The sequence below is a fragment of the Tamandua tetradactyla genome, chromosome 12 (genome assembly GCF_023851605.1).
Source record: "Tamandua tetradactyla isolate mTamTet1 chromosome 12, mTamTet1.pri, whole genome shotgun sequence".
Classification (NCBI taxonomy): Eukaryota; Metazoa; Chordata; class Mammalia; order Pilosa; family Myrmecophagidae; genus Tamandua; species Tamandua tetradactyla.
Genome location: NC_135338.1, coordinates 38,438,006 through 38,453,691, shown reverse-complemented (window position 1 = coordinate 38,453,691; position 15,686 = coordinate 38,438,006). Strand labels below are relative to the sequence as shown.

The 15,686-nt window shown below is 38.0% G+C and overlaps 1 protein-coding gene across 1 annotated transcript in view; it reads right to left on the bottom strand.

The window, feature by feature from the left end:
* The window catches only part of NRXN3 (neurexin 3), a 1,607,649-nt gene that overhangs the window by 769,472 nt on the left and 822,491 nt on the right, over window positions 1-15,686 (bottom strand). The window lies entirely within an intron of this gene.

The following is a 15,686-nucleotide window of genomic DNA, read 5'->3' as shown; positions in this document are numbered from 1 at the left end:
CAATTAGATGAGTTTTAACAAATGAAACTTTTACTGGACCAAGCCGGTGGATTCTTTTGCTCGATGTGCTCAAATGACCAATTCCTGAGACACCAGGGTTTCATAAAGAGAAAAAGTTTATCACCAGGCTCATAGCAGGAGATCAGATGGCCTTTTGGCCCAAAAATCTGTCTCACCAAATTCTATTCTATCAATTCTAATAGTTTTAGAGCATTTAAAGAAGGGCAGGTTTTAGGATAATGGGCACAGTGACCCCAGATGATGTAACCAGAGGGAATCTAATTATTGAGCATGTGCAGATTGATTACATGCTTAGTCACAGAATGTTATGTAAGAAGATGGTGGCCTTTAAATTATGATGGGCATGATTTTTAGCATTTTAATGATATATAGGTGACTTGTAGATTAAAGTCTAAGCTACTGCACATAACAGGTGGGCCCATTTTGGTCAGATCCAGCTTTGGTTATCAAGATAACTTTGGACTTGGGGTGAGTTAGTTCTGGGCTGACCCAGGACCCTTCATTAATAAACATTAGGGGCTGTCTTTAGTGACCACAAGACTCTAAAGTTGAAAAACTGGATAAATGGATACAAGCGAAGGTTAGTCACAAGGTTTTTATAATCACAAGGCCAGACCATAAAGGCTTTATATAATCATTATCAGTGATCAAGGCAGCCAGATTATAAATAAAAGATTTCAGGTATTTTCCTCTTCCTACTCTAATATATCAGAAAGTAAAAAAGGGACATCTATATAATAATTCAGAAATCATAATCATCCTTTAAATCTTCTCAATTACAAAACCAATACTCCAATGGGTATAGTACATTTTTACCACACCAGAAAATTCCCTTCCAGTCAATTCCCACCCCTCACAGGAAAACAGTGTTCCAATTTCTAACACAGATTAGTATTGCCTATTCTTGAACTTTATATAAATGGAATTATATATTCTTGTGTGTTCTTTCTCTGCACGTATACTGTTTTTTAAAATGGATACATGTATTTATCCAAGTTCATTCTTTTTTATTGCTTATTAGTATTCCATTTTATGAATAATCATATATTGTTTTACTGCTCTTTTGGCCACAAATGTGTGTCCTATTTTCAGTTTGAGGCAACCACAATGCTCCTATAAACATTTAAAAATGTCTTTTTGTGGATATATGCTTTCATTTCCCTTACGTAAGTACCTAAAGGGAACTTATTACATTAGAAATTGCCCAAATATTCCAAAATTGTTGTACCATTTTGCACACCCATCAGCAATGTGTGAGAATTCTATTTGTACTAGTCTCCAATATAAAGTGTTGTTAGTCTTATTAATTTTAATAATTCTAGTAGGTGTGAAATGGGGAAATTGTGGGGCATCTTATCAGGTACTTATCAGCCATCTGCATATCTTCTTTTATCAAATGTCTATATCCAAGTCTCTTGACTATTTCTTAGTGTGCTTGCCTTTTTATTATTGATTTCTAGGAGACATTTATATATTTTGGATATAGAGCCTTTGTCTTGAAAATATTTTCTCCCCATCTGTGACTTACTCTTTTATTTTCCTACTGATATCTCTTGATGAGCAGGAAATTTTAATTTTGATCAAGTCCGATTTATTGTTATTTTATCCAGTGCTTTTATATTCTCTCCAAGAAATCACTGTCTACCTCAACATCAAAAAGATTTTTTCCTATATTTTCTTCTAGAAGCTTTATAGTTTTAGCTTTTGCATTTCAGTTTATGATCCATTTCAAATTAATTTTTGTCAAGGTCATAACTCAAAATTATTTAACTCCTTCCAGGGCTGAACTACTTCAACCAAAGTGGTCTAAGAAAACAGCTTCTTAGATACTATACCCAAACTAAAAATAGGTGGCTGTTAGAGTGGGGTGAGGTGAGCTTGAGGGAGAATGGTTTATTTCGCTTACCACCCTGTAACCGTAACTAGTTGAATTAAAGTCCATACCATAATATTAGGAGCCTTATTATGTGTCAGGATTCTTTTGTATCATGTCAAACGCCATATCATGGAGACTCAATGTTTTACATGTAGTGACTCATTTAGCCCTTAAAATAACACATGAGAAAGCTGAAGCCTAGAGAGATTAAAGTGACATATTAATGATCAAGCAGTAGAGAAGTAGCTGGGCTAAAGTGTTCAAACCCAGACAGTCTGATTCCAGAAGATGCAGAAGTAATCACTAACACATATTGCTTAATTTTGCTAAATTTAGCTTATAAAATGGGATCAAAATTTATCAAGTGACTATACTGTCCCAAATTATCCTCAGCCTTTCTATCTTATCTCAAGTAATCTTCAAAAATAACTTCATAAATACATATTATCAATCAGGTTTTTAACAGAGGAGGAAATTTAGGCCCAGGGGTAAAATAGCTAACCCCATGCCATACAACAATAGGTCTGAGGGTTGAACCCAGGTTTGCGTGATTCATACCACATACCGTTTTTACTACAAGACCAAACCCTGTGTCCCCATAGGTTCAAGTCACATGCAGTTGGAAGAGGCCTTTTAGGGAGATTTGATCGGCTGATTTGTAACTATGCAATGATATCAGGTCCTATTCTCCAGAACCTGTAAATGTTACCTTATCAAGTAAAAGAATCTTTTCGAATGTAATTAAACTAAGGACGGTGTGATTATCTTGTGCTGTTTGGGCAGGTACTCAATCCAATCACAAGTATTCACTAGGAGGAGAAAAGAGCTCTAAAACCTTTCTAGGCTTTCACTATTCAAAATGTGGTGGAAAAACAAGCAGCAGGACCATCACCTGGGGGTGTGTGCAAAGTTCAAATTCTCAGGCTCCGCACCCAGAACAACTAAATCAAACATTTCCCTGGCGATCCCCATGCACTATCAAGTATAAGAAGTCTTGGCCAATGATGGACCTGCTAGGAGGCAAAGATGTGTATCTGGGAACTGGGAAATGTGTGCTCTTATTCTCCTAATGTTTCCTAGAAGAGTATTATTCAAGGTGGCAAGACTTAAGCATCTCTTTTAATTGCCTGAGTAGCAATAAGCTATAATGACCTCTCCCACTTCAATAGATCACTAAAAACCTGCTCCCTGAGGGTCTGTGAGTTGGCCAGGTCTTCTTAGTTGTAACATTACTTGGTGCTGTCAGATTATGTCACAGGAGGTCATCTGTAGGGGCCCTTTGCTCTGGGTGGTTGAGAAGAAGCTCTGCCTCAGAGGCTCTGAGTCATCTGCAGTCATCTCAGCCCCCCTTACTCGGCATCATCGTAGGGCATGATTCATGGAACTTGTGGGGATGCAGGCTTATTCTTTACAGTCCCATCAAGCTGTCATACTCCAGCAAACAGGAAGGTGCCGTGCCTGGGATTGGGATTGGCTTTCTCTGTTTATGAGCTGTTCTTGGTCATAAATTTGGAATGGGAGGGCAGATAGATTGCTGATTGTTGAGGAACTGGTTGGGGAGCAGGAGGAGGCGAAGGGGGAGGGGTTGGGCAGTGCCATGAAAAGCTAACAATGAGCGGGTGCTCTCTCAAGGTCACTTTGCTTCTGCAGCAGAAAAAAGAAAAAACAAAAAACAAAAAATGGATTTTCTCATCTCCTATATTTCTGTGCCATTACAGACATAGATTTGAAGAAGTTCTGACCAAAAGAAAGTTAATTTTGTTTCTTGTTTGCTTTTTAAAGATGGCATGATGTTTATGTATCCCATCTAGCTCTGTGATGATGCCTAACCAATGATGCATAAAATGAAAAACCACTCTAGGAATCTTCCCATTGGTGCACAGGTTACAAATCAAGGAAATGACTTGCACTCCATCTGATGGGGCCTCCAGAATGTAAGAACTGGAGAGAAGAGCTGGGAATCCAATAGCAAAAGCAGATAAAACTTGTGGGGATAACCAGAACGTCCTGTTTGTTGTGTTTGCTGTTATTTTTTACTGTTTATGTAGAACCAGAGCACATAAAAGAAAAAAGAAAAGGATGGAAAAGACAATCAGGACATGAGGGGTGGGTGGGGGATCAGGGGCCTGCCCTTGTGATTCTACTTTCTGAGATGAAAAATATAAAGTATTTGGTAGAGAAAAAAAAAAATATTGGAATAATAATAATGAACCAACTAAGTTTTCAAAAATATTATTAGCAATAGTAACAACTTAGCAAACATTTATTGAGCATTCAACACATAGAAAGCATTGTATTATGTGCTTTTACTACTTCATCTCATTTAATCCTCACCATTAACAGGATGAAAATTATTATTCCTTTCATCCTACAGATAGGAACTTATAAGGGGAAACTTATGACTATAAATTAATTTGGCCAGGGTTACATAGCTAATAAGTGGCAGATCCTAAACTCTAACTCAGGAGACTTTGGTTCAAAACTATGTGTACATAACTATTGCCTTCATTAGCTTCTTATTTCATATTTGGGGAAAATCAGCTACCAAAAGTTTAAAATGTACATTATTATCTCAAAAGGAACTAAAGATCTATGTTGGAAGTCTGTTTCAAAAGACAGTCTCACCCTGCTGAATATAATTAGGAGGAAGAATTGAAAAATCAGTGATCTTACTTCAGAGGACGTAAAATCTACAGCAGAGGTTCTTTACCTAGGGCACTTTTGCCTCTGAGGGGACATCTGGGCATTCCTAGAGACAGTTTGGGTTGTCACAATTAGAGGAAGGGTACAGATGCTACCAGTCTCTAGTGGGTAGAGGCCAGGGGTACCGGTAAACTAAACATCCTACAGTACCCAGAACAGCTCCCACAACAATTTTTTGACCCGAATGTCAATGGTGCTGAGATTGAAAAAAAATCTGATATAAAGAAGCTATGCCACGTTCAGGAAAGAGCCTTCACCTGGTGGCTTTACATTTCTGTCCTTGAAGCTCAATGTCTCTTGCAACCACATTCCATGGTATCAGAGACAAGGAAGGCCACCTGACTGATGTGCTATAGAGCCAGAACACAGCAGGGAAGGTGGCTGGTCCGCACCATAATGAAGTGGAAGGTACTGCGACCTTCTGTAGGAGAAGGGCAGTCTACAGTCCCCTGGACCCTCACCTGGATGCAGCCTGTCCAACATAACCCAGCACAGGTAGTCCCTTATGCAGATCCCAACCTGCTAAGAGCCAAATTAACTTCATGAAGCCTACTGCCATATATCTACGACCTAGAAAGAAAGGATTTGCGAATTGGGGTACCTCTGTAATTTCACAGCCTCCACTTACTTTGCCAGACTTAATAGGCTGAAGGGTGACAGTGCAAATTGGTTTCACCCAAGCAAATAGTCACCTGCTAAAATATCTGATCCTAATCCCTATACACCATTCCTGATTTCCTGATGCAGGCCATAAGCTGCTTTTTCTCTCAAATCTACTGGTCACTCCCAGTAGCTAAAATGGATTTTTGTCAATAATTATAGCCAGGGGGTGTTGATGAGGGCAAAATGAGGAACCATAAGTATTTGAGTGAAAAGAGAATTCGGGGGGCAACAAACAGTTACTTCTTAACCAGTTTACTTGGTAGGGGTTTTGACAGTTTTTAAAATTTGCATGATCATTTCCAGCCATTTCATTTTCTTTAATTCCTATTTCATTGTCTGACTGCTTGATTTAACACAGGATTAGGCTAAAAAAATGAATTCTTGATTAACTTTTTGAGGAGGTGGAGAAAAATGAAATGGCATTTGTTTGCACTGTATTTTCTGCAGCTTTATTGGGCTGCTCATTGAGCAGAAATAAAAGATTTCTGACTTTGGCCAACCATTCTACCACAGTGATAATTAAGCAAAAGCTCTCTCTCTCTCTCTTTCACACACACACACATTTTGAATCCTTTCCCCTGCACTAGTTGCTTCCTTTCCAAGGCAGCAGAACAGACCAATTTAGGAAAATATGTAATAACCCGGATAGCAGAACTGTGTTGTTAGAGTGAGCAAGTTAAGCTACTTCCAGCACAAAGCACACTTACCATAGCTTTCTTATTCTAGGTTTCAAAACATCAACTGTAAGAAAGCAAAAGGATATTTTCTCCAAAGATAAACCTGTATTTCAAAATTAGCCCTTGCTGATACATAATCCTACTGATTAGATATAAATATGTATTTTTATACAATAAAAACAATTCAAAAATGGCACACCCAGGCCAGAGCTGTCTACTGGGCAGGGGGTTGGGGGTAGGGGAGTAAATAAGAGCTTTGGAGTCAGAGAGAATGAAGCGTAACTCTGACTCTGCCACTTAAAAACTTAAAAGCCATGTGGCCCTGGATAGATTACATAGCTAGTCTTAGCCTCAGTTTTCTCATTTGTAAAATGGGGATAATAAGGAAAATATGTGTAACGTAGCCATCCCATGTTATTGTGGGTGGACATGACTCTGGAACTTTGGTGTATTTTCCCTTGAAGGATGACTTTCAGAATCTGATAGAAACTCCCCTTGTTTATGGCTTTCTGGAGAAAGAACCATCAGTTGAGATTGTCTGCCTTACTATATACCATTCTTATAGAAAATGGTAGGGATCAAATAGAATGTTCAGGCAGCTGTCTGCATGTACAGAAGACTGACAGGCTTCCAACACAATTGTTTTCCCTTCAAAGCAGCAACTATCCCATGAAGAGGAGAAGGATGTTTTTGTTAGATAAATGGGAAGATTTGCTCCCATTTGCAACTAGTTCTCCATTTGATTTCCTCTTGCTATGGCAATCTGCTTTTACACTCTATGTTTTTTCTCCTGCTTTCTCCCTTTCCCTTTTGTTTCCACCTCCAGGCTATCTTTAACATTTTCTTAGTTGCTCACTAGTCTTCTAACCTTCCCTCCCCTCCCATTCTTTCCTTGAAGTATGTGCTTGCTAAGTGGCACCACAATTCACAATGACAAACTCTAGAACATTAGGAGATCTGGCTAACCTCAGAATCATTATTATATATACATGTAACACTGTAGTAGAATTATGACTTGCGGTAGCACCTTTGAATTGTGAAAATGAATAAAGGGCTCCCTCTCCTTTCCATATTACTTCCATTATAATACTTCATATGGCACCTTTCTCCTTAAGTTTAATGTTCTAAAGAGAAATGGTCTTAACTTTCCTTATTGAAGCCCTCAAGAAGAGGTTAAATTAACGTTCAGGTATTTTTATAACAACATTAATTTTAAGGACAGGAAAACTGAGACCACTGATGAATTTTTTTTTCAGCCTCCCAGGACCCACGGTTGCATTAAGACTAAAATTTATCTCCTCTAATCCCTAATCCAGCACTTTGTAAATAAATCGCATTTATACCTAGTATAGTAGTCCCCTTTCCTACAAATGTGATTATCCATTTTAATTATGGCATTGTAGTGGAGCTGCTCCTTGACTTTAAATAACTCTTTTACAAATTTTGAAGATTACTTAAACACAGCTATGGGACCATAAAAGAAAGTTTCTGCTAAAACCTGGCACTCTGGCATATGTTCATTCAAAGAAACCTCAGAACCATGGATAACTATCCTTACATAGTAAGCAAGGAAACTGAGATTTGGAGAGAAAGACTGAGGGTATGTGCCTGAAATTTTAAAATATTTATTAAATACATGGTCCAAAGTCTTAAACACATGGTCCAATGTCACCAGTTATTAATTGGAAAAGTCAGGATTTAAACCCAGGTCTTCCTACTACTATACCATTGCTTACCCTACACCTGTCTGCCTTGGTATGCTTCTTCATGCTAGTCCCTCTTCCCATAATGCTCTTCCCACATCTAGGTATACTGAAATCCTATCTACCCCCAAGATTCATCTAATATAAGCTCTTCTCCTAGAACTTTCTCATATTTCCCTAGTGTCATTCATCTTTTTTTCTCCATCTTCATCTGTTATATACCATTTTGCCTTTCTTAGAAAATTTAGCACAGGCTGTTTATTACTAGAATTATTTGTTCACATTTTTGTCTCTCCGGTAATATATATTCATCCATGTATTCATTCATTTATTGTACAATGATTGTGGCTGACTGTGTGCAGGGCACTGAAGCATCTAAGGGTGAACAAGTTGGGTAGGATCCCTGCTCTCGTGGAGTTTACATTTGGGAGGTCAAGGAGGACAAATATTTAATAAATGACCAATAATCCAAAATATTTACAAGTATAACCCTTTCTATAAAGAAAATCATCAGGGTAATGAGGTGGAAGGAACTGGGGAGGGTGGCTTGAGATGAATGGACACTTACAGGGACGAATGTATGATTTGAGACCTGAAGAAGAATGAAAAAGGCCATGGGCCATGCTCACCCTGAGTGTTTACTTCCACTATGCATTAAACTTTTTGATTCTACATACTGTCTAGTCCTTGAATTCTTTCCTGCAGCTTAGTTAAGCATCATTATAGTGACATATAGACCCTAGTCAAGGTCTCAACTTCTCTGAGAATTCCTGGGGTTCTCCAGCATCAAGCTCACAACTCTGAGGGATCTCTAGCATCGAGCATATCAAACTTCTTGGCTGTGAAACAAAACCAAAACCAAAAAGGCATGGGAAAGTCCATCACAGGAAGAGGCCTGGGTAAATGCAGATGCTGAAGGAGGCCACAGCGTTTGGAGAGATGAGGGGAATGGTGCAAGACTTCTGACTGGAGACCTGGCTGGATAGACAAATGCTTATTTGCTTCAGCAGAAAAGATTATGTGATGCAGAGCATGTGTTTTAGAGTCAGGCACAGCTGGGTCCAAAAGCTGTTGTCATGGTCAGGTTCATGTGTCAACTTTGCCAGGTGGTGGTGCCCAGTCATCTGGTCGGGCAAATACGGACTGGTCTGTTTGTTGCTATGAGGACATTTCATGGACTTAAATCATGATTATGTCAGCTGCATCCACAGCTGATTGCATTTGTAATCAACTCAGGGGAGTGTCTTCTCCAATGAGTGATGCTTAATCTAATCATTGTAAGGCTTTTAAGGAGGATTCAGAAAAGACAATCACTCTTCCTGCTTCAGCCAGCAAGTCTCTCCTGTGGAGTTCATTCAGACCCTTCATCAGAGTCACCAACTTCACAGCCTGCCCTATGGATTTTGGACTCTTCAATTCCCACAGTTGTCCAGTCAGCCTCTCCTGAGAGTTCACTGAGGACCTTCATAGGAATTACCAATTTGTGGCCTGCCCTACAGACCTTGTACTCTACATTCCCATGGTTACATGAGACACTTTGATAAGTTTTATATCTACAGACATCTCCTGCTGATTCTGTTTCTCTAAAAAACCCTAACTAATACAGCTGTCTTGTTCCTTACAAGCTGTATGACCTTGGCCAAGTTTTTTAAACTTTCTGGTTCTCAATGTTCTCATAAGAAGAAAATTTGTAGATAATTATTCTGTGAAAGGAATTAAGTAATAGAGTTGAATAGAAACTGGGAATATCAGTCTTGAGTTTGGAAATCAGTAGAAACATGAGATCTAGAAAATAGTCAAGCTTGCATTAGCATCAATAAATGGAAATTAACTAAAATTAAAACTTAGCATATGGGTTTCCCTCAGTGGGTGTGGTTGTTTGAAACTGTATGTAGCTCAGGAAAATACCTTCTTTGAATCTAATCAATTCCTATTGAAGCCACTGTAAGTAGGACTTTTTGATGAAGTCACCTCAGTTAAGATGTGGCACAGTTCAATGAGATGGGTCTTCAGCCTATTACTGGAGTCCTTTATCAGTGGAATGACATTCACAAATAGGGAGATAAAGCCACGGAAGCAAGAAGTTGAAATTTAATGGAATCCAGTAGATAACTGAGTCCGCCATGTACATGATCATGTGACAAAAGAGCCAAGGATCAAGGATCACAGCAGCAAGCTCCAGAATTACAGTCTTCTGGAAAAATATCACCTTGACAATACATTGATTTGGACTTTCTTTTAGCCTCAGAACCATGAGCAAATAAATTCCCATTGTTCAACCTGACCCATTTCATGGTATTTGTTTGAGCAGCCAGAGAGACTAAAATAGTGAGTATATTACCAGCCATCAGTTGAAGCCAACAAAAAGGCAGAAGAGCACAAGGCATACTGTAACCTAAGGATTGGCTCTAAGCCAGGGGCATCTGTAAATTCCATGGGGATGGTTTCAAGTTTTGCAATTATTCTGTTGCCTCACTTTAGAATAGAAAGCCAGATTTTGGCACTGCCACTCTATGCCACATTGACAAATGAGCATAATATTCTGAAATCCTGACATTTTGGATCTTCTAAAAGTATAACATATATGACAATGGGTTTCATTTTTTCCCCCAAACCCAATTTACCTGCCTCCTTATAACTAGTAAATATGGCATTCGGGGCTCTTAGCCACTCACTGATAGGAAGAAAGTACACATCATGCCAAATAAAAATAGAATATTTTCCTAGAGATCCAGGTAGAACCAGGGGACAGAGGGTCAGTGTTTTAGCTTGCAAGCTGCTGGAATGCAAAATACCAAAAATGGAATGGCTTTTGAAAAAGGAACTTAATAAGTTACAAATTTACAGCTCTAAGCCTATAAAAATGTCCAAATTAAGGCATCCAGAGAATGATAGCTTAATTCAAGGAAGGCTGATAGGTCAGGAATACCTCTGTCAGCTGGGAAGTTACATGGCTGGTATTTGCTGGTCCCTTGCTCCTGGGCTCCACTGCTTTCAACCTTTGTTCTGGTGGGAGTTCCTCACTTTCTTTCTCTGGAGTGGCTTTCATTTTTTCACTTCCTTTGGTTCTCTGCAGGTTCTGGCTTGCTTAACATCTCACGGCAATGTCTACTGGACTCCAAGCATTTCCAAACATCCATGTCCCTGGTCTCTAAGTGTCAGCATCTATGTCAGCTCTGCTCTGAATTTTCTGTTGACTCTGTCATTTCTGTCGACTCGGAGCTCTCTCTAAAATGTTTCCTCTTTTAAAGGACTCCAGTAAACTAATCAAGACCCACCCTGAATGTGTAGAGACACATCTCCATCTAATCAAAAGGCTACACTCACAATTGCATATGTCACATGTCTGTGGAGATAAGCCAATCAAAATTTTCCACCCTACAAGGTTGAATCAGGATTAAAACATGGCTTTTCTGGGGTACATAATTGATTCAAAAAGGAATCAGCCAGCAAGCCAGGGATCCTGCCCACCTGTTACTCTGTTGACAAGTGACCATTAGGGGAAATCTCTTCTTGGAATTCAGTTGGATATAAACAGGATTCCTTGCTGTGAAGGAAGAGCATAAAGTTCAGAGAAATAACTGGTCTTTAATAATACTTTTGGAAGGTGAAGCCAGTTATTCCTGCACACAAATAAAATGAAACCACAAGTAGAATACAATAATTACCCAGAGATAAGGACAGTAAAGAAATGATCCCATTGTTAGATGTCAACTCAGAAATTTGGAGGCAAGTTAAATGGAAAAACAGAAATCTTTGGTCCAAAACAAAATCTATAATTTAATATTTTTAGCTGAATAGTCACATTCAAAGAACAAGGCAACAATATTTTTCTTCATAATTGAAGAATGTAATCCATATATTTGAACTTTGTTTTAATGTCCTAACACAACTCTATTTTCACACAAAGCAACAATCCTCACTCTACTATGTTATTAAGTTTTATGTCTTCTAAATTTTACCAGGAGCAAATAAACTGTTTATCTGTTCTCTGTCATTTCATTACACGTTTTTATGCCTTGAGGTCTCTGCTTATTGACTTTGGGGTGTGGAGAAAGAAAAAATGTCCTTAACAGTTTTTCCAAGATGAATACTCTATAAATTACAAATACTATTTCCTCTATTCAATGGGGATTCAATATATTAGATATGAGAACAGACCTGGGTTTTTACATGGCGGTATTTACTGACATTAATAATTATATAGATTTATAAATATCTATACACACCTCCTTCATCGAGAGGCTTAATTAACTTGTCCAGGATTTGGAATCCTGACAGTCTATGAAGTCAGCAGGACCATTAAACCCAATCATATTTTCAGTCTACCCTGATATTTCACGAGAGCCATTCAAATCAATTTACCCAACAGAGACATTTGTCCCTGGCCTGTCACCACAGCCCGTACCAAGCGTCCTACACTTCTTTATCTTTTGGCAGGGCCATCATAAGCGAGCGACACAGAGAGTGATGTATGAGAACTAGAATAAGTCATAAATCCTCCAGCCCTTCATTTCCCACCAGGCAGACTGAATTTACGCCCACTGGCCTTGGCAATGGCTCTCAGTTCAGCTCTGAGAAAGCCAACTTAAAATGACACACTCTTAGGAGTGAATCCCGTTTCAATGGGGCACCTGGGAGAAGGGAAGGGAGGAAAAGGCAAAGTCAGGACACTTAATCTCTGCCATGGGGAGAGGCCACTAACCTCTTTACCCTTTAGATATCTTTGTAGGGCAATCCTCATCCCTGCTTCGCTCCTGATTCTAAAGTAACCAAAATCATGGCTTGTTTTGCCTTCTAACTGGTATGACTGGTACAGAATTAAGGACGTATTAAATGGAACGCTGATAACATGTGGTTATTATTTGCCACCATAACAAAGGTTTGTTTAAGGAACTCAGGGGAAATGGGCATTTTTAGTGCTCTGTAAACAATAGAGCATGATTTCATTGCAGTCTCGGGTGAAAGCAAGGCATTCAGAGTGGGAGATTTGTCAAGCTTAAAAGGTCAAATCCTTAGGTAAAGCTTTCCCTCATATCTTATGGGGCTCTCCTGGGCACAGGGTTTAGCACAAGAGCTAAGTGTGTTTTCTGGATGAGGAAACTGGAGTACACAAATGGCACTGAAAGGTATGGCATTCCCTTACGCCCCTCTCTTCATCTCAAAAAAATGTTATTTAACCCAAGCCAATATAAGCAAATGTGAAATCCCCTAATAGGATATTAGGAATTTGGAGTAAATCAATGGGACTGGAATCTAGGAAAAGGGATTGAACTAGTGGCCAGCAATCGTTTGAGACCCTTTTAAATGTTTTTATGCCTCTGGGAGAGGTGGCAATTGTGTCATTCATAAAATGTATTAAAATTAACCCAAGTAACTCCACCTAGCTCCTTCTTTCCTTCCATTCATTTTGATAGTCAACAAGCCCATAAAAACAGTCATCTTGCCTTCCCCATGCATCTCATTATCCAACCTCCTTAGTATACATCTTGAGGAATGCAATTTACGTCAATGTCACCAAGACAGCCAAGTTCCCTCAGGACTGCCATTATCATAAACCACAATCTGCTGCCAATTTATATGTCCTCATGGCTCCTTGCTCTAACTTCTTTAAAACAAAAGAAAACACAACAAAAACAACAACCAAAGCAGAACGATGACAAAGCAGTTTATAGTCTGGTTCCCATTTAATCCTGCAATGTTTGCTCTTTGTTTTTGACATTGTATTTAGCTATACCATATCAGAACTAGGGATAAATGGAGAGCACATCTTCCGTCAGCCCCTCCCCTCCATTCACCACCACTACCATTGTGAAGCACATGGCATGCTCTAATTTTAAATTTAGAATATTTTTCTTGCGTTCAGAAAATATATCAGAACAAGATAATAGTAAATTCAAACCAATCAATTAGTCATGGAGTTCCTTTATGCAAGGATATAAAAGACCACTGATCTTTGAATTCAGTAATTATATAATCATTTTCTCTCACATGTCTTAAAGCATCTAGTGTGCCAAGTAAATGCAACTGTCCTTCAACATGAGAAGACTGACTTCATAAATTTGTTGCAATATTTTTCATACTTCAGGAGAAAAGAAATGATAATATCAAGATAAATGGCAACATAGATGATTCATTTTTACTCCTGGAAAGATTTAAATTTAGGATTTAAATTCAGAACACTAATATTATTAATCTGATAGATGAGTTGTGTAGATACACACAAACATGCGTGCACATACACACACACACACATTATATTTCTTTATAAATTACCTGAGAAAAGATTAGATCTGTCCATTACAATCACCCTCCAAAAATCTAGAAGGAAAGTTTTAGTTTGAATTAAAAATAGCAGTATTTAGATATATAACTAAAGAAGTGAAAAGGTACAAAAAAATCTCCAAGATTAATTGGGGTTAATGCCCCCCTGGGCTGGTGGTTTCATTTCATGTATCCCTGTTTCCTGTGTGAAAAATGGAAATCATACAATTTAGATTGATTTAGATTTGGGAATTAGGACCCAAGTCCACGTGTATCCCTTGAAGTACAGGGAGAAAAGAAATGAGATTTAGTTATTAACCTAAATGCCTTGAGTGTCTGGGATTAAGATGCTCTATAGGTATAAAGTATATTTTACTAAAGGATCTATGATTTCTATGAATATGTATGTAGGCGATGGACAGAAATAGGATCTGTTCTTTTCACATGAATGGCTGTCAAAGGAGAATATCAGATCCATTTTCATGAAAAGGCCAAATATGGCATGTTTTATATAATGAAAGGAATACATTAAGAATCTCGCAAAAATGAAAAATGATACAAGGCTGGAGAGTGGGGCCTATTAAAAGGACAGCGCTCACTTAAAATAATTCATATCAATATTTCTGTTCTTAACCACATATGCGAACAAAACTTTAATTTGTTTATTTTTGTCTGCTCACCTTTTAAAATTTACCTTTGATGGCGTGAACCAAACAAATGCGTTTCCATTAAGAAAAAAGTCTATATTAATAAGACAAAACGAGCCTCAAAAAAGAATAAAAACAAAGAATTTAATTGAATGTTGACCATGTGAATTTTCCTTCTTTATTTATTTGTTTATTATTATTTTTTGCATGGACAGGCTCCAGGAATCGAACCCAGGTTGCGGGCATGGCAGACAGGAATTTCCCTATTTATTTTAATGTGCTATGTAAATCTGAGATGTAAATCTTAGACTTCAGATGATGTGATCATTTTATTCTATATGGCATAGAATAAGGGTTACTTTTATAAATAAATCTTCTATTTGTTTTTCATAGCATTTTCTCATAATGTAGAATTATTCAGAATAACTTATAACAATGATACCTAATATTCAACTTGTACTTGTTAGATTCAAAGCAGATGCTTTAAAAACTTCAATTCTAATAATCATATTCAATTTTTAATAAAGATGAAATTATTGTTTACTCTAAACTCTCAGTTATCAAAATGCACCCCCTAAACCCTATGGGAAAAAAACCAAACTAGGCTACTTAGAAAAATATTATCATGTCTAACAAGACTAGCATATCACAAAATCTATATGTGTGTGTTATCATTTCTTATGTTCCATAGTCCTCTATACTTTAGATTTGCTTTCCTGTCTTTCTCATTTGAGACCAGCATTCTGGTTTGGGAGACACCTGACTATTCAAAAACATCTGTCTTTAGTGTTTTGGTAATATGAACTATAGCAGTTTACTCTTTAGTAGATTCTCACTTAGATTTACTTATTTGGCAAATTTCTTACTGAATACCTCCTCAGAGCCAGGAGTAGAGATGCTGTAACAAGCAAGGCAGAGTTTCCAACCTCAAGGTACGTACAGTGTGGTACGAAGAACAGAGAAGTAAACAAGTAAACACAAAGTGTGAAAAGTTATGATAGAGGTGAACTTAGCACATAAGAGGGGTACCTGACCCACAGTGCAGTGAAGTGCTAAAATATGATTCTTGGCAGAGGTGAAAGTTTGATCGAGTCCTGAAGGTCAAGTTGGAGATAGACAAGTAAAAGGGGCA